The following is a 21,472-nucleotide window of genomic DNA, read 5'->3' as shown; positions in this document are numbered from 1 at the left end:
CATTCCTAATATAACATCCTCTTCGATGTCAGCAACTATAACAGTATGGACAAACTTTTCTGCTCCAATTCCCAATTGTACCTGGATTTCTCCATGAATGTTGGCATTTTCACCTGTAGCGGTCCGAAGTCGCAACCTCGTTGGTAACAGTTTCTTTCGGCTGTTTATAACTGTTGGACGTATAATGGTTCTGGTCGCTCCGGTATCCACCAACAACGTATGTCTTTTACCATTTATTTCTCCATCTACATATACACTATCTTCACGACATTTCAAAGAAGCTATTAGTATAAGAGGGTCTTTGGAAAAGTTCCGGGTCGAAGCTGCTCCCCTAAAGCCAACTCGTTCTGGTTTTCCTGATGGTGAGTTTCTTGATTTTATGGTCTTCGTTTTCTTGCATGTAATAATTTTCATCATATTAACGAGCTGGTCAAGTTTATCTTCATCTCCTTCCTCTTTTACAGTCCTAACTTTACTGTATCCTCCAGAGGCCTGCGTAGCTGACTCGTATTCGAGGGCGGCGGATAAGACATCAACCAGCGTCTTGTGACGAGCTAATCGCAGTGTTCTCTGCATTTCATGATCACGAAGACCATCAATAAACGTTTGAACGGCCAATTTTTCCATCATGTCTTCGGGAGCTGTTGGATAAGCATATCGTACTAATCTGGCAATATCTACCTCATATTCTTGAAGAGCCTCATCTTTCTTCTGTCTACGATTTTTAAGCTGTGACTGATATACATGCTCCAAATGTTCGTGGCCATATCGCATATTTAACCTCTTCTTCAGTTGTTCGAAATCATCGGTCTCCTCTACGGCTATGGTCTGAAGCACATCTAAGGCATCTCCTCGAAGGGCGATAGTCAGGTTTACAGCCTTTTCTTTTTCAGACCATCCATTTGCTCTTGCGGCTGATTCGAACTGTTTCATGTAGTTGTTCCATGATGATTTTCCGTCGAAAGTTGGGACTTTAACATGAATAGAACCTCCACTTCCTTCAAATTTCGGCCGTGTCTCCAACTTAAATTTCGTCTCGTCTTCTTTTATCTCCACTGTAATCGGATTGTTACCTCTCTCTGCTGTCCCTGTTTCCTCCATCTTCTTTTCCATCTCTTTCCATATCTTTTCTTCGAAGGCTAACATATCGGCAGCAACTTGGTTTTTTAATGAAGATATTCTATGGTCCAGGGCAGACATCTCAGAAGTGACTTTAGAGATTTCCGAAGAGATGTTAGCAGAGACTTTGCTTTCCAGCGAAGAAATCTCGTTAGAAACTTTGTCTTCCAACGAAGCGATGTCGCCGGAAACTTTGGCTACATCAGAAGAAACTTTCGAAATATCGTCAGAAACTTTGTTCTCTAATGATGCGATATCACCGGAAACTTTGTTCTCTAATTTCGAAATCGACGAGATGACAGCATCTTCAAATATATAAGTCTCTGGATCTAGTCCTTCTTCTAGCAAAGCGTTCTTTAGTCGTTGGACTAACTCAGCCTTTTTTCCGGTAGAAGCTAATTCTCTGTCTTCAAGATGTCTTCTTAAATTAGTCACTGTCAGCTCATAAATCGTAGCCATTTTCACAATTTATTTTATATCACACTTGTATTATTATTATAAGTCTAATTTATGTTCGATCCCACTTCTGACACCATTTGTTGTGAATTTATTAAAAGGTTCAATATTTATAACACTTACGGATTTAATTTATTTCTTTATTTATATTAACTTATCTGACAATAATTTATTATATCCGTACGTAACAAATTCGCGAGCGCGGGTCTTGAGAATTAACTGGCCCTCCATATAAAAATGTTGTATTTATATACGAAATCCTGATATACTAGAACAGCATCGAAAGATCGCATTGTCTTGCATCGAAAAATCGAGAAGCATCTAGTTGGAGAATTCACCATAATTTGAATCTAGAACCTCCGGCGAAATTTCTACAACAAAACAGAATATTAGTCATCATATATTTTACAGTTATTTTTAGGCCAGGATTTTTATCGTAACAGTATGATGAACCTGTATACTGAATAAATATCAGTGCTTTGATTTATAATTATTTCAAAATGCGGGAATGTATTGAACATTCTTAGGCTACTATAGAAGCAAACAAAATTTTAAAGGTAAATTACTTCAATATTTAACACCCCCTTAATTGGACACATTTATAGGAACTTGTAGCATCTCTTAAAGATGACCTTTTAAAAAGATTATTTATTTTTATTTAATTTATTTTATTAATTTCGTTATTGTACAACGGATAACTGTATTGTAGTAATAACACAACAAAATTATTTCCCTTGTAATCAAATTTATGAAAATTTTAGAAATCAAAAGTTATATTGGCGTACTCGGATGTCAAAAAAATGCATTTTCAAAATAAATAACATCCTATTAATGCTTGTAATCATGAACTGACGCAACTTCTCAAAGACAACAAATTATTTGTGTAATGTTTATACATACTTATCATCTCACATTGACTTCAATATCCTTTTTGTCGAAAAAGTGAATCAGAGCTTTTTGAAAATTCTTTCTCAATATTAATATTTACAAAATGATGAATGATTTATAGTGTAAACTGTCATTGGAACTAATTTAAAACGAGGTTAAGTATATATTAAGAAAAATGGGAACAATCTTAGAATAATATAATTGTTTTGTGACAAAAAAGCGTTTAGCTAATTATATGCAATTTATGAAAAAAATATTTCAAATGATTTCATTTAAAACTATATTTGTTTTTCAAGATCATGAATATAGATTTTTTAAATTAACATCAATGTGTACTGCAATGTATGGCAATAAATGCACCAAACTCTGTTATATTATTATTACAACAATTAGTTTACACTTAGTTTAGTTACAACAGACATTTAACACAAAAAAGCAATACTGGTAACAAATATGAGCACTGTATAATATGTAAACACATGCAAACACAAAAACAGAGGGTCGGGTTTTTAAAATCTTGTTTTATGTGAAATGTTCATTAGATCCATGGTATGCATTTACAGTAGATTGCCTTGCTAACAGTTGGTATTTTTAGGACACGGGAATATACCAAGTCACATTGTTAATGTTAAAGACCTTAATAAATCAGTAGTTTGTTCTGCAGGCTAAGACTTAATATGCGACCTCTTCTTCTTCTTCTAATGACGCTACAACCCTTTGTGGTTCTTGGCCTGCTTAACATGGTTCTTCCCTACGGCCTGTTTAACAACGTTGTTTCATTCTACGCTCACATAATTTCCTTCACCACTGTCTGATGTTCATTGTTTCAAGGTCTTCCTCTACATCGTCTATCCACCTACTACGGGGCCTTCTTTTTGTCCTGTTTCCTTGGAGTTTCCATCACTTCATTACTTTTACAGCTCGATTATCTGGCATTATTTATAAGTGGCCAAGTCAGTTTAGTCTTTGAGACTTTACAAATCTAACGATATCTGCGCTCTGCATTAAGTCATCCAGCTCATAGTTCATTTTTATTCTCCACGAAATATCGCTACAATGGGTTGGTCCAGATGTTCTCAATTGATTTTTATCGGTGGTTTCGTTTCACATCCATATGTGGCCACTGGTCTAATTACTGTTTTGTAGATTCTAAGCTTAGACTCACGATTCAGTAACTTACTTTTCATTAAGTCTTTGTATGCATAGAAGCACTTATTACCGCTAAGAATCCGTACTTGTATTTCTTGACTGACGTTGTTGCTGTCATTTATTATTGTGCCTAGGCAGGGAAAGGTGGTTTATGGTTGTCTACCTACAGATTCTCATGTCAATTCGACTTTGTGTACTCCATATATTTCCTTTCATTTATATTTAGACCAAATGCAGCAGCTTCAAATGTATAGCTTTTTCACTTAATAACCTTCTATTGCGGCTTATTATGGCAACATCATCAGTATATGCGCATATTGTATGCGCATACATATAAATGTATGGGCTGGTATTTTTGCTGATTGCTGGTTGGACCATTTTTTTACCTGGCAATTTGATTAGCGAAATGTATTTACAATTACTGGAAGACGTGATTAATTCTGCTTCTACTGATATTATTGAAAATTATCAACAATGTAATGAGGATCATTTGATGATTCAACAGGACGGTGCTCCTCCGCATTATACTTTACTTGTTGCCAATATTTAGACCAAAATTTTCCACGGCATTGCATTGAGAGGAGAGGCAACACCGAATGGCCTCCAGATTTGTCTCCCCTGGATATTTTTGTGAGGACACCTAAAAAGTAAAACCTACAGAACACCGCTTGTATCTTTAGAAGATTTACGTGAAACCTTTATCCTGTAAACCTTTATCATTGTATGGACGTCGGAGGATACCCTGGCTTAGGGGTGAAAGTAGAAAAATCGAAAATACCTGAAAAAGTGCCCCTTTTAATTAAAAACTGACCCGTTGCTGGGTTTTTTAAAAAGTTTGTCGTAGTTCCTAATAATGCCTCGGTTTTTACTATCAAATTAGATATGTAAGGTAAATTCTTACTTTCCAAATTATCGATTAATTTTTAATTTCAGATTTTAAAAAGATTTAGTAGAAGATGTCGTTTGATATGATGTTTGTACGGTTTCGTGGATAGCTTCTCCTATAACTAAGGTGTTGACGGATGTGATTGAAAGAAATAGCATAGATGATGTAAACGTATATGATACATATTCGTTTAACTCAAGTGTCTTTTTGTTTCCTGATTGGCATAATTATTTAGCCGTTATGTTTTAAGTTGTTTTGTTAGTTTTCACACATAATAATTTGTTTCTTCCGCTGGGTAGAAATTATTTAAATAATTGTTAATTCCATTATCCATATATTGGACCAAAAACCAAATAGAAACATAAATATACACACAACATTCATATCGATTGAATAAAGATCTTATTACGTTAAGTTTAAGATATTACGTACAAATTATTTTAGATTAATCAAAACCAAATTATGCAATTTTAGCTGAAGACTGTAACTTATTCGTAAACAATTTTTTGGAAATAAATTATTGAGATAAGGCAGATTTTACAAAAAGTGCTTTTGATACCAGGCAACAAATAGCTGTTGACAGTAATTATAACTTTACTATCTTGAGAATTAACCGCAATTTCAGTTATCCTCTTCGGAAATCGTTTCAACCCAAGTGGAAATCAAAGCGGCAAAATAAACATATTTTCAACTGAAATTGTGGTAAATTCCTATTAAAGATAATAAATGACATCTTCCTAAAAAAATCGAACCAGTGTGAGTGTTTATATGAAAGTATTACTAAAATTCATAGCAGTTGCCTTTCTCTTCATCCAGTTTTGCCAATATCCAACATTTCCCTTCTCATCTTTTTAAAATCCTTTTATTGCCTTTTTTATCAGTGGAAAGACACATCAGTTAAATTACAGATATGTTGGATATTCTAAATATGTATCAAAATTCCACAAGAGAGTTATTAGCAAAATTGTACAATCTAAATATTGTAGGTTCAGTTACTATATCTTTTTAGTTGCTTTATTTGTCAAATCAATTTATTTTGTATTTAGTGTATTTGACTTATGTTTGTGAAACTATTTGCTTCTGTCATTTATATATTAATTACTACATATAACGTATTTTTAATTATAATTATGGTTTATTCCCAATAAGTGTGGTAGTTAATATGATTTGTTAATTGAATTCCTTTTCCTTATTAAAACAAAAATACATTTAAAACATAATTTTTTGTTATTAAAATCTCATCAGAAATTCAATTATCAAGAGTCTGAAGATCTATCTAAATTCCTTCTACGATCTGTGTTCCAAGGAAACCTTCTCCTTCCTCTACACACCCACGGACACACACGCATGCACACACACATACTCAGACGCAATAATGGATAGGCACAACATGCACACACACACTCCATATGTTCACACAAATAGAAATAATGACAAAGTTATGAGCAAATACAATATTTGGGTTTACTCATTCCTTTTCATGAACATTCATAATAGTGTTTTGTAAACAATTTTATTTTACAATTACTCTTTTTAGCTTATTCACGTTTCACGTTTATAATAATCACATAAAATAGTTACCCTTAGCAGATTAAACAAGACTATCGATATTATTGATGTTCCATTTCGTCAACCGTATTAACAAATAATAAACAACCAGTTTTCCCCAGAAATTACGAAAAGCAAGTATTATAAAATAAATCACTCATCAGCATAAAATTTATTAGCTTAGGAATTATGTGGGATATTAAATATGTCACAAAAAGCAGCAATAAATTCTTTGAACAACGTGACAAATGCCGACTGTAACATACTTCAACATAGTGCAGTGAATCCTGTATATGATTTTTGCATTTTTTAAAGCAATAATTTTTTATGTTTTATGACTTTTGCAAATGTACTCTACGTTCAATTATACAAAGAACATGAAAGAACACTGCTGAATATTCGTTTGAAATTTCAAACTCAATAATTGTGAGTTGTAAACTAAGTGCACGTCGTTAACAGTTTGCAATGTAATATATATATATATATATATATATATATATATATATATATATATATATATATATATATATATTACATTGAAAACTGTTAACGACGTGCACTTAGTTTATATATATATATATATATGTATGTGTTTGTTTCCCGTGAAATGTGAGATTGTTGCAGACGTTTCGTCAAAATCACATTTGGCATTTTAGATGCTTTTGGAAACTTGACAAATCTTGACAAATTTACTTTATGAATAAGACAAAAAAAAGTTGTAATACCTTTATATTAATCTTTCAACGGACCAGCCCATAAAATGTAGCATTGTTTTATTGTACAATATTTACCGCCAAATTCTTAAACTCTATCAATTGAAAAGTGATCAATAGACCTTTTTCTACTCATTACAAGAGGGAATCACTCAATTAGTTTTGGAATTACATTTTCCATAGCAGTTTGGAAGCAAAGTAGAATAAGCGGACTTAGTCCACTGTGCTGCTCAAAGTTAGCTGTTATATATGGTTTTTGATTTTTTGTGACCGTAAAAGAGCTGACCTTAAGTGATCATCTCTATAAGACTATGCAGAAAGCTGTTTGAGAGATACTCCAGCATAACAGGTCACGTAGAGATCGATAACACGGACCAGTTTATTTATGCCGCATGCCGCCTGAAATGTTACAAACAACCGCGAATGCTCTGATTCACTTTTTGAGCATTCAGAGAAGGCATTTTAATAGGAAACTTAATTCCACTATAGAAAGTGTCAATGAGTCGTACTCAAAAGAGATTGTTCCGCTCTTAGCTACTTATTTGGTAGTGTTTAAGTGGTCTTAAACTTATAATTGATTTCTAGGGAATGATCCCAATTTTCATGGACGTTCGTACCAAGGTACGTGTATGTTTTTTACTCTTTCTATTGGTTGACCATTAACACTGATTCTTCCAATTTGCTGTTCCTTCTTAGAGATCATCATACATTTTGTTTTCTTAATGTTCAGTGAAAGTCCATGTCTCTGACTCACTTATGTGATACTATTCATTAACTCCTGGAGGGCTTCATAACTGTCAGCGAATACCACCGTGTCATCCGCGTATCTGATGTTATTGATTCTCCATTAATTCTCCTGAAAATGATTCTCTGAAACATTCTCCGTTAATTCGAATTCCGGCTTCAATACCCTCTACTGCGTCTTGAAAGATTTCCTTAGAGTATATGTTGAATAGCTGGGGTGATAGTATACATCCCCTAGACCTCACGTGTGATTTTGATATCGAATTCTCCTGCCTCTTTATGGATAGACGATGTTTGATTCCAGTAAAGAGTGTTAATAATTCTTAGATCACAGGTCCAATATTTGTTAATATCTCACATATACTTCTCACCAAGGCACAAAACATCATCTTCTTAGTGCAGAAAAGAGAACAATATTATCGAGGTATCTAGAGTGAAAACGACTTATGGATACAGATGAGAAATTAGAAAAACAGGTTGCTGAATAAAGATCGTATTTTCAGAAACAGGCTGATCTACTGTACCTCGAGCAATTTGCGCAGTAGATGACACAACACTGCTTAAACTGAGCGAACAAGAAATGCGCATAAACCCTTCTAATAAAGAAAAAATTCACATTTGAATGAGTAAACCTCTGCGGGGGGACATCCCAATAAAGTCAGTCAGACTACGTCGACAATATAGCATCGACCTGTTCTTTGACATCAGGAAAATGGTTTCTCAAGACAGAGGGTTTCCTACTCGCCATTCAGGATCTGGTTATTCCAACCAAAAATTTCATTGTCAAAGACCAATGCCAAAATGACAAATGCCAATAAGGATGTCAAGCCCAGGAAACCATCCAATATTTTACCGGGTTCTGCCAGACATTTTTCGGAAGTGATTATAAAGAGCATATATGTATAATAACTCAGTAGGAAAGTTTCTTGATCAAGAACTAGCCAACAAATTGAAAATTCTCCAAAACCAACCACCTCTTATTTTCAATACATCCCTGGCCGTATGCTTGAAAATGACAATTACAAGCTATGATGGGACCGCGCACACTAACCAGTGGCACAGTAGACTGGATCTCATACTAGCTTTTGATAGTAATTTATGAGGCAATACTTAACAACAATATCTGAGTGTTAAATACAACAAGAAAATCGTTAAGTAAAGATATTTTGAGATAAAAAACAGGAGAAAATGGAGAATGGAAAGTACTCAGACGATACCTATTATTCTCTCTATCACTGGTGTCTTAGTGAAAGTCTCTATAAGACCGTAAGGAAAGCGGTACTGCTCTCACGTTCAGATGCGTATGAAAATTTTTGGGAGATACCAGGTCACCTACGGCTCGATAACATGGAAAGAGTCCCTCTAGAGCTCATATGTTTAAGTGGGATGAAACCATTGTCTCTACTGGTCCTGATGATCTGGGATCTTGCATTTTAATCATATTTATAATTCCTTATTGCTCCTGCGTGATGCCATGATATTGATGAGTATTGTAGAATCTTGTAATGTGCGTAATAATGTATGAGTAAGGAAGAGCGCGCGCCCGTGTCTGTGTGTGTGTGTGTGTGTGTGTGTGTGTGTGTGTGTGTGTGTGTGTGTGTGTGTGTGTGTGTGTTGTGTGTGTGTGTGTGTGCGTGTGTGTGTGTGTGTATGTGCGTGTGAAAATATGTGTAAGTATATTTGTATGTGTCTGTGTATTTGCGTCAAATTTTTCTATACGTTTGATAGAACAGTAAAATTTTACTATTAACAATATATGTTATACTCGGTTCGCTATTCCAGTCCGAACTGTCTAGTGAATTTAGTAATTATTTTTTTGCGAAGTTAGTTACTTTTTGACAGACTAAAAGTGGCTGTAAATTACTATACAACCAAGCACACGTACTCATAGCCAATATTAATAGTAAACAAACTATATAGTAAATAAAATAGAACTTTACGAATTACCGACAATCAATATTTATTTATCTGCACCATATAATAAAATAATTATGTTAAATTATAACAACTGAAATATATTATTTAAATATATACTATCAAAAATATTATGGGTTTAGTATACACTTCCACAATTTATACTAATTCTTCTTTTTTTAATGAAAGAGGTCTGTACTAAAAGGTTATTTAAGCTGTTAATACTGTGAGCTAGGAACTTTTGTGTTGTCGGTTTCCATCTATGAATCTGTCAAAATATGCCCGAGTTAAGCGAATGGAGTATAATGAACTCTATTGTCACAAAACTATATTATCGTCAATTTGTAATAAATACTAGGAAAACGAATGGTTTTTAAAAGAGCTGTTGTTTGCCAAATTAACTGCACTATTCTTTGTGAACGGGTTGTATGATCATACCTCGTTAAAAAATAACGTCTATATATCTCTTTTTCCGTGGATGATTGTGTATACATACAAATTAAAATTAGCGATTTATTGACACTAAACGTGTAAAAGCTGTAACCGAATTGGTATGTTAATTTAACATTATTTGAAATGAAATTTTGTTGAGTTTTTTGAACCCATGGAGGTTTTATTCTTTTATATGCTAGGGAGAATTTACATATACGAGTATAATTAAGGACATTACGAACATAGAGAAAAATCAGGAATATTTGGATTAGCTTTAATAAATATATTTGCCTGTGGACTGTGTATCTAATCAATGACTACTATTAAAGTTTCACTACAGTTAGAGGTAGCTTAAATCCTTAGATTATTTCTTTGGTAACTGCCATTACTTTCTATTTTTAAGCATAATTTTTAACTCAAGAGCGTCGCCTTCTCCCATAATAAAATGCAAAATGCAAATACTTTCAAAAAATGGATTCAGCGGGCGGTACTGTAGACTAGCGCTAAGCTTTATATTAATCAACAAAATTGTTGTTGTTACTATTCTCTTTACAATTTCAATAATATTTTCAAATTTATATTCATCAGCAGTTTTTGTAGGTGTATCTTTTTTAACCTTTTTTCATGTTTTATTGCATTCGTTTGTAAGACCTGTTGTACGTCTCCTGTTGCAAAAAAATATGAAACATTTCAAAAATCAAAAGAAACAAATTATGGTCAGTTTTGTCATTTTGTATACTACATATTAGATATTTTCTCATAGGGGTACTATAAATTTGAATGCTGAAAGACTCTACAACCCCAAAAAGGGATTGTTCTATTTATGGTACACTATGAAGTTACGGACTCATTAGTTATTTTTGTAGATATGGATCTCCGAAATTATTTAATTGTACAAAACAGATAGTACTAAGTATATACTAGTAGTGAAGATAGTAACAATGAGGAGCGTGAAGGTTTGCCAAACGATGTCAGGGAAACTGTATGTTTGAAAGACTGCGATGTAAAAGGAAGAAATCTCATAATTGGGATAAAGTTAATCTGGAAGATTAAAAAATGATAGAACATTTACGGGTTCTGAGCACTTACATTCCTCGATTTTACAATTAGAAATTCCATTGTAATTTTTTAAATTTTTCTTTCCCGATAGTCTTATAAAGCAGATCACAGAAAAATCAAATTTATATTCGGAGGAATAACGTTCAGCTAATTTAAAAAAAAAGAGGTGGTACAGTAGGCAGTACTGTAGACGTAATCCAGCACGAAGCTTCATACTATGTTTTCTGTAGTTTTAAATTTTAAATAATTTTTAAAAAGTAATTTTATTATTTATTTAATATTTATATTTTAAACAAATTATATAGGTACGTTATATTATAATAATGTAATAAATTATTGTTTGCTCCTAACGCCACCTGCTAACGTATCAACTAAGTTCCGCTGAATAGTTCGTCTGCATTGTTGCCAAACATACGTTGTTTACTTCTGACAGACCCGTCAAAGTCAGACTAAATATTAAATTAATAATAAGGTATAAGTAAATATCATTTGATAGTAAATTTAATGATTATATAAACTAAATAAAATGCTTGAAAATAAAATTTGAGTATACATAGTTTAAAACTATTTAGAGTAACTTAGTTTAAAACTATTTTGTATCGTGACGATCCCCTCTGCATATAACTATAGAGAAAAATTAAAACGACGTTATTATAAAAGCTTTGATTTAAAGAATACGAAATAGAACAATCTTAAGGAATTACTATTTACATGTCGCTAAGTCTGTCCTTCTTCCATCTACAAGACACTAGTGGAATGCCAATATTGGTCACCGATCGGTTAGCGATGTGATAAGCTGTAACAGATTAAAATAAACAAAACGTTTCTTGCATTTCAATAACATGGTGGCATTATTGAAAAAGATCAGCCTGGACATGAGAGAGTACAAACTATTCAAAATCAGACCTGTTCTGAGCCAAATCATGGAACAACTACTCGTGGTCCCAAAAGAAAACTTTCCAACTGTAGGCGAATAAATTATACCAACAAAAGCGCGAAGCCAGCTAGAGCAGTATAACCCAAAAAATCACATAAATGGGGCTTCAAAAACTTTATGCTAAGTGGTATTTCGGGATTCAGCTATGAATTTGATTTGTTTGTTGGCTTTCAAAGTAATACTATACCTCCAGGGACACCAAATCTTATTATGAGCTACAACGTGATTGTTAAATTAGCAGATTAGATACCAAAACATCAACATTACAAGTTGTTTTTTGACAATTGGTCCACCAGCATACCTAGTATGACCAAATTATGGTATTTTACCTTTGGAAATAGTAAGACTAAATCATCTGCCAGGAGTTGTAATTTCAGCTAAGAAAGAAATAAAAAGGCGAGGCAGAGGTCATATGGTAAAGAAAATAGCCAATTAGACAATATGTATCTCAATGTAGTATTCTGGTTTGATAATGAAATCCTTACTACAATGTCAACATGCTGGAAGTGAATCAAAAGGAGATAAAAAAGATTTTTCGAAACAAGAAAATCACATAAAATGATACCTTACCCTAGTAGTGTCCGTATCTACAACAACTACATTATTACGAATTACGAAGACAAAATTTTTATGAATATTTTTTCATTTTATTGATACTGAACTGTTATATTATACTGAACTGTTATTAGGAAGAAGAGTGACGAAATTTGATATGTCCCTTTTGTATACCAAACTGGCAATAGCCGATCATCTACGTAAAGTAGGAAAATCAGATAGACAGAACATATTAGAAAGACCGTCAAGTAGTAATCTTCACCAGATGTTCTAGTATAAACCAAAGAGAGGCCCACTGAAAAAGTTTTATTTTACTTAATAGTCTGTTGTTCCATGAATGTTCCAATCAAATGATTGTTCCAATCAAATATTTAATGTCTGATTTTTTTAGTGAAATATATTCCTATTTACTAGCTTTGGACAAGAATAGAGGAACCAAAGTAAACAGATTCGCCTATCTGTCTCTTGATTGATTAATAATGGTGATTGCTTTTAAACTGTTTAACTTAATAGAATAATGTCCACAAAATTTTACTAGCTAGCTATTTAAATAAAACAAAATTCTACATCGTGTAAATGTCTAACCTTACTTCAATTAATAAGTCCGTAAGGTATAAATTTAAGTCATAAATAATATAGTTAATGTACTTGACTAAAGTTTTTTAAGATCTGCTTTAATTTTGGAGAAAAGAGATTTAATAGTAACCTTTTACATTTTTAATTCGAGTAATTGTCTAAATTAAAACTACATTGTTATGTTATGTCCAATCATTATCAGGTTTATTGTAATTAATTTAAAGTATACACATCTCGAATAATTGAATAAATTGCTGGTAGAGATATTCTATCAGATAATAAATAGGAACAGCAACATTTGCTTAAATTCTATTCTTAGACATCTCCACGTCTATATACCGCTTAAAAACAACCAAAAACCATGAAATGACGGCCTATCGTGCACCTGACTACATATTCATTCTCATTTCCTGTCCCTTAGCAGCATAATATTAACGCGTTTTGTGCTTACCAATTCGAGGGTAATTTGTGACAAACACACAAGTGTTACAATTTAGAAACTTAGGAGAGAGATCGTGATTTCTGCACCACCTGGCCGTTTTCCCATTCACAGTGACATCTCGGTTATACAGAAAATCAAAGACGTAGCCCGAGGGGAATCGAATCATATTCAATAACCTAAAAAAAATTTGTGTTTCAATGTTTCAATGACATTTTGAAGATATCCTTAAGATTTATTAATATTGAAATATATAAACTAAATAGTTTGAGCAATGTAAATCATTCGAGTAAGGTGACAAAACCAAAAATAAGTATTTTGTATTGCTAAAGCTCTGTAAAATAAAAGATTTAAAGCAATACATTATCATCATCATCATCATTGGCTTTTACAACTCTTCGTGAGTTTTTGCCGCGTTTACTATTGCCTTCCATTGATTCCGATCCTGTGCTATTATTTCCCATGGCCTTACTTCCATCTTCTCCAGGTCTTCCCTGACTGCGTCTTTCCACCTTTTTCTAGACCTTCCTGTCGATCTTCTACCATCTGGTCTTTCCCAAAACACATTGCTAATCAGTCGTCATCACTCCGTACCACGTGGCCTGCTCATCTTAATCTATTGGCTTTTATGTATCTTACGATGTTTCCTTTCCCGAAGAGAGTCTCTATTTCATTGTTGTATCTGCTCCTCCATTCATTTGTCACGCTGTCCCTGCAAGGACCATATATAATTCGCAGGATTTTGCGTTCCCATACTAATAGCTTATTGATTTCTTTCTTTCTCAATGTCCATGTTTCACTTCCATATGTCACTGCTGGTCGTATTATGGTTTTGTACATTTGGATTTTGGCACGCCTTGAGAGAAGCTTTGACCTCATTAGATGTTGAATGGCAAAGAATGATTTATTCCCCGCCAGTATTCGTATTTCAACCTCCCGTTCTCCTGTGTTTTCACTGGTAATTGTTGCTCCTAGGTATTTGAATTCTTTGACCACCTCAAAATTATGATCGTTTATGGTAATGTTTTGTCTTATTCGCTGTCGTTCCTTTTTTGATACGACCATGTATTTAGTTTTTTCTTCGTTTATTTTCAGGCCTACGCTTAGTGTTGCTTCTTCAAAGTTCGATACTATATCCTTAACTTCCAGTGTTGTCTGTGCTACTCTACTGCATCTACATCATCTGCAAATGCGAGAATAATCTTTGCTCCTCTGGCAGTTATGTCTGGTTTGACTCTGGTATAGATTTTTCGCATTGCATATTCCAATGCTAGGTTAAATAGTAATGGGGACAGCGGGTCTCCCTGTCTGAGTCCGGTGCTTATGCCGAAAGCCTTTGAAGTTTTGCCTCCTATTCTAATTTGTGCAAAGGAATTGTTGACACACATTCGCGCAATCATGGTCAGCTTCTTTGGTACGCCTAACTCCATCATTGCACTACATAGTTTTAAGCTATCTATGGAATCATATGCTTGTTTGAAATCTATGAAGATCTGGTGTACTTCTTTATTATATTCCCAATACTTTTCTAGCATTTGTCTGATAGTAAATATTTGGTCGATTGTTGATCTTCCAGGCCTAAAGCCGCATTGTTAATCGCCAATAATTTCCTCTGTATATGGCAGTAATCGTTTTAGTACAACTGAAGCTAATATCTTATAATATGTAGTACCAATTAGTGAGATTCCCCTGTAGTTGCCACATGTATCCTTTCTGCCTTTTTTATGTATTGGCACGATAATACAGCCACTTCATTCTTTTGGCATTATTTCTTGTTCCCAGGCTTCTTTCATTAATTGGTGTATTTTAGTTCTAAATACATTATAAAATACATAATTAAAAGCAATTTGAAAATTAGTAGATAGTGTAATTGCAGTCGCCATTAGCGGATATAACACATAATTAAAAGTCAAGATCTCTAAATGCATTGTCAGACTTGTACCAACATATGGATGCGACAATGACCAAAGGAAATGAAGAAAAGCGATATAAAAGAAAAACTTTCGGACCTCACCACAATATGAACAGAAAATAGTAAAAAATAATAACAAATACAGAAATAGAAGAACGTTATGACGATAATGATGTTGTCCAAGAGATTAGATCGCAACGACTAATGTGAATAGGTCACGTTCATAGACTACATAAGGAGAAACTTAACGTAAAACTGGTTTGGAATGAGGTTCCCACATGAAAAAGGCTACTTGGGCGCCCCAGAATGCAATGATCAAACAGCATACAAACAGATCTCCAAAATATGAACAATCAATTTGTTGTGTAAAAAGTCATATAGTCAGCCAAGACCCACCCAGGGTTGTAGCGTGTAGGTTGTAGATGATGATGATGATATATTGTTATTTCTCGTGTTTTAATCTTTTTTTTTGCCAAAAACTCATTATGACTTTTTGTTGAAAATAGAAGACAATGGTTTTAAAATAGGTGATAAAACAAACTTTCTAAAATCATCCAATTTTGCCCTTGGCGTACGTTCATGTAAAGCGGCATTCTGAATTTCTCCTGTGTGTCATATCGTAAAGCTTTATTAGTAATTATAACGTTAAGACTGTGTGACAACATCCTATCGCCACTTTCGGTGGAAGAGGCATGATACAAATGGCTTTCCCTTATATTAAGGTGCTGATAAAGGATGAAATTTATATGTCTTTGGTGTTTGTTTCATGTTGATGGATCGGATTATTTACCTCAAATTGATCCTATTAGTAATTTTAGATTTGATAGATGTTTGTATTATTGTTCTAGCTCTTTCATGTTGATTTTCTCTCACTGAAAACGTTCGTTTTTTAAACTGTAGATGAATATAATATATTGTTTATGTATTTTAATATATGAGAAGCTTAGGTAATGGATTGCGTGATTAATGAATCAATTAAATTGGACTAAATATTATTATCTATTTAAAGTAAATACATGACAATTTCTAACTTAGATGCACTAAGTAAATTTTCAACAGAACTAAGGGGAAAATATCGTAGCGGCCAATCGAAACCCAGATTTTACCATATTCACTAAGAAGATATAACTGGAATACAAATAAAACAAAAAATATTTTACAATCCTGCATACCTTGGAACTGCAAAACCATAAAACTGCTTAAAGTCACTGATAAGATTGATCATCAATTGTTTTCTTTATTGCTATACGTTGTAGGTTTTCCTTATTCGATTTTCCGTGAATTTCTATCTCACTTATACCAATATTAATTTCCTTCACATACGCATTGTCAGTGTCTCACACTCGGTCTCCTTTGGTCTTTCTCTCCTATTTCCCTTCAAGAATTAGTAAGTCAGTGCTTCTTCTTATTAGCAAAATATCGTTTCAGTGCCGTATGTCACAGCTGGTCTGATAGTGAAAATTTTATAGTCTTGCCTTTTAGATTCAGTGGAATCTTTTTGTTTTTCTTTTTACAATCATTTCACCATCAAACGTTATCATCCATTGACACTAGTAACTCATCTTTAAATAAACATTCTAAATAAACTTTTTGGTTCAACTAAGCTTTACAGCACTTTTTCAAGAGCTGGTATTTATTTCATACTAATATCACAGCATACATTAAACATCAAGAAATCTTTGAATTTTCCCACATTAATAGGAGTAAATAATAAACACTGAGTCCAACTACTTTCGTACTTTCATTGAAATTTCTATGTCTCGTCCTTGCCTGTGCTAACATTACATTTCTCCGTAAGTTTCTATCTTGAGTAATACCAATATCAATCTTCTTTGCCAACATATCCTGCCTATGCTTCACCTAGCCAGGTTTTCTTGGTTCTTCCTCTCCACTTAGTAATTCTTTGTTGTATTGGGTGATTAAGGTCTTAACGTTTAATATATCTGAATTATCTTTCCCGATGCTCTCCTATTTTGGCATCAATTTGTGGCATCCCTAGATTTTCCTTCATAGAATAGAATAGAATATTCTTTATTAATCAGTGAGAACACAATGTGATATTGGACAAGTGATATAGTTACATAAAGCATAATCAACAAGTTATATAGGACAATTACATAAAACATAATCAACAAAATATAGATTAATATAAAAAAATGCAATATAGAGTGTCTCTGAGCCCCGTCGGTCCTCATTCCCTGTAGTCTTTTATTAAGTCAAAATAATCATTTAGGTTGTAAACGCATAAGTGGATCAAGCATGATTTTAATTTATTTTTGAATTTTTGAATATTATTTTCATTTCTCATATTAAGTGGCAAACAATTGTAAAATTTTGATCCTGCAAAATCAGGACTAGTTTCAAAAAGAGTTGTGGAGTGTGGAGTGGAGTCTTGTTGGGTAATTATGAAAGTCAGAGTTGAGGGTAAAATTTTGAAATTTAGTTTTGACGTGAATAATACACCTATAAATATTTAAAGCATGAAAAGTCAAGAGTGTGTGTTCAATAAAATATTTACGACATGATTGTCTATTATCAATATTGAATATCAATCTAAGAAATCTCTTTTGAGTTATAAAAACTCTAGAATAGTTTCTAGAGTTTCCCCACAAGACAATATTATAGGCTATATATGAATAAACCAATGCATAGTACACACTTATCAATTGATTGGTATTAAATAGAGTTTTCAACTGAAGGATTGCATAATAACCCTTATTCATTGTTTTGCTGACTTTAGTAACATTTTCATCCCATCTCATATTACTTTCTAGAATGCTACCAAAAAATGATGTTGTATCACTAAAAGGTATTTCCTCAGAACTAACTGTGATCTTATAATCATGGGATGGCTGAGTAGAACTGCATACAAATAGTTTTCTTTGCATTTACCATTAAAGAGTTCCTTCTACATCAGGTTGTAAATTCCTGTGCTACCAAGTTCATTTTTGATATGAGTTCGGCTTCAGTTGACTCGTCAACTACAATTGTTGAATCATCTGCATAGAGAACTGTATGATCTGCAGTTAAAAAATGTATCAAATCATTGACATATAAAAGAAATATTAAGGGTCCCAATACGGAGCCTTGTGGTACACCTTGATCAAGATTAAAAACAGATGACTTCTTATTATCGACTTTTACTAGGAATTTACTATGTTGTAAGTATGACCTTAACCAGTTCAAGAAGTGACTCCGAAAATCGAGGGCTTCTAATTTATGCAGTATAATTTCAATGTCAATCGTCAAAAGCCTTAGTTAAGTCAAACAAGAGTGCACCCACATACCTTTTTAAGATATCATATTTATTAAGAACATTTAACATTTTATTGTAAATACACTTTTTGATAATCTTAGAGAGTACACTTGTTACAGTGATTGGCCTGTAATTATCAACCAAACATGGATCTCCCTTTTTAGAAATTGGACTAACTACTCCCGTTTTAAGGTCACTTGGAAACTTGCCATCCTTGACAGATAGGTTGATGATGTGAGGCAGAACAGGAGATATATATGAAGAAATGTATTTAATTATTTTAGTGGGAATTTAATCAATACCTACTGAGCTGGTATAGTTTAAGGAAGATATAATATTCACAATATCAAATGGTGAGACCTCAGAAAAAAATAATGTGTTGTTAATTGTCATAGTGGTGAAATCGTTAAAGGTATAGTTATTGAAATGTTTTAATAATGTGTGTTTGACTGATGTACAAAAATACTCACCAAATTTGTTTGCTATGTGTTCTGGATGTATCAATAATTTATTATTATTAGTATTACCCCACTCAAGATTGTTTTTATTTTTACCAGTTTGACGATTCACAGTTTTACATATCTCCTTCCTTGTTTTATTATTATTTTGATTATGTAAATAACTTTAATATGAGGTTTTTTTTGTATCCTTTACTTTACGGATAAAGTTGGCCTTTTGTATTTTATAGTTAAACATTAAATCTGGATTACCACTAACATTTGCTAGCCAAAATAAATCTTTTAGCTTTTTACTAAGCTGAAGAATTTCAGTATTGATCAATTTTCTATTGGTATTAGTTGTTATGCGTTTTGATTTTAAAGGACATGTTGTATCAATATGATAGGAGACAGAGTTCAAAAAAGCTCTATATGCATCATCTACATCATTTGAATATGTATAAACAGTTCCGAAATTCTCAGGATCAAGACTCAACAAAAGATTAGACAAACAATTCTTTTGATAAGTTTCTATAAGTAGCTATCTGGGATGTAGCAGTATTGTTACTCTCAGATATATTTAAACTAAAATGAAGTCCTAAATGATCACCTAAATTGTAGTTCACCACAACCTCATTGTATAATTGAGGAATATTGGTAAGAAAATAATCTAGTTTCGATCGTGAAATTACAGCGTTTTTGTTTGTAAATATTACTTTATTATATACTTATTCTTAATTTTACCCTACTTTATCGTTCCACTGAACTATCTAAGCATTCTTATTTTCGCTACATACATTCGTTGTTTCGTATAACAGCCCAACTTCTTAGATTATAGGTAGTCTTAGGGCAGTTTTATAGAATTTTTCTTTCAGATTCACTGGAATCTTTCTCAGACACTAGACACCTTGTCTCAGTCACCTCACACACCACTCGCTTCCTTCCACTTCACACATCCCTCTTAACTCCACTGCACGTATCTCGATATAATTTCCCATTACGCCGTAATACCAATTCTAGGTAGGTACTTAAAACTATTCCAAATACTCTGTTTTTGTCCTACTAAGTTTTATTTTCTTCAACTTTTTATATTTCCTACTACATCATCAGCATACATTAAACACCAGGGAATGCTATCCTGTAGTTACCTTCTTAGCTGATCGAGCACTAATGAAAATAAGTAAGGACCAAGTACCGAGCCCTGTTACAATCCTACTTTCACATGAAATTTATTAGTCCCTCACACACTTGTCCCGACACTACTTGTTACTCCCTCATACATGTCTCTCATATTCTGCACATATTCTGCTTCATAGTCTGCACATATTCACCATGAACTCCTTTCTTACGTTTTCTCTACTGTCAACTGTTTCATTTAGTAAGCTGTAAAAGTACTTTTTCCTTCGCTTTTGACATCCTTTTCATGAACTTAGTATTTTAATATTTTCGTCTCGGATACATCCAATCTGATTAAAATCTTTTACTTTCTTTGCTCTATGTTGGACTATTTTATATATCTTTACTTCATCCTCCCTAGTATTAAGTTAATCGTATATATTTGTATACGCTTCTGCTTTAGCTTTTGTTATTATATTTTCGCTGCCTTTTTGGAGACCTTATAGTTTTAAAGATCTGTGCCCGATCTATTTTCTTGACACCGTTTGTATAGTTTTCTCTTCTTTTCTATATTTTCTTGAACTTTGATTGACTACAACCAGGTCTCATTTTTCTCAAATTTCTTCCTTGATGTTTTTCGACGTATTTTAATCTCTAGTAGAAATATCTTTAATAATACTAGCGATATTCCTCCAAATTGTATTAGAACCTCCTTTCATATTCTAGCTCATTTTTTATATTATTTTTGACTAAAAAAAACCTTCTTTCTCACCTTTTAATATCCACCATTTGATTTTTTGCGGTCCTGTCCGCTATTTTGGTTTCGTTTTCGCTTTTTTACTCATTTTATTTTTATTACTTTCTATTTATTTGTTCTATGTTTGGCTATTTTATATATCTTTCTTTCACCCTGTCTGAAATCATGTTTCAAAACAATATTAAAAAATAATAGTATCTTAGTATCATTGTTTCTCAGCTCTCTTTTTTTTATAAGCCTGAGAAATTTTCCCATTTTATCCTATTTTTGGTATTTTCTAGCGTTAGTATTCGAGCACTACTAACATAAATAAAATACCAATTTTATTTACTTATTGTTATCCCATTTTCATTTCGGTAAATCATGCTGAAATTTATTTTAAATAATAAACCTTAGCCTATTTTTAAGTGTCAGTTAAAATTTCCTTGGATTTCATATTGTAGGACCATTTTTACTTTATTTTTAGTGTTACCGATCATATAAATAATCAGTATCTACATAAAAAGTATGTAGAAAAATAGAATGGTTGTATAATATTGTATGAGTGTGAAAAATAGAAGAAAAGCATGGGAGCCATCG

At 32.8% G+C, this 21,472-nt stretch overlaps 1 protein-coding gene across 5 annotated transcripts in view; it reads left to right on the top strand.

The window, feature by feature from the left end:
* The window catches only part of Eph (Eph receptor tyrosine kinase), a 598,175-nt gene that overhangs the window by 474,991 nt on the left and 101,712 nt on the right, over positions 1-21,472 (top strand). The gene's annotated exons all lie outside the window — the stretch shown is intronic.

The sequence above is a fragment of the Diabrotica undecimpunctata genome, chromosome 3, assembly GCF_040954645.1.
Source record: "Diabrotica undecimpunctata isolate CICGRU chromosome 3, icDiaUnde3, whole genome shotgun sequence".
Classification (NCBI taxonomy): domain Eukaryota; kingdom Metazoa; phylum Arthropoda; class Insecta; order Coleoptera; family Chrysomelidae; genus Diabrotica; species Diabrotica undecimpunctata.
This window is presented reverse-complemented; position numbering and strand designations above follow the sequence as displayed.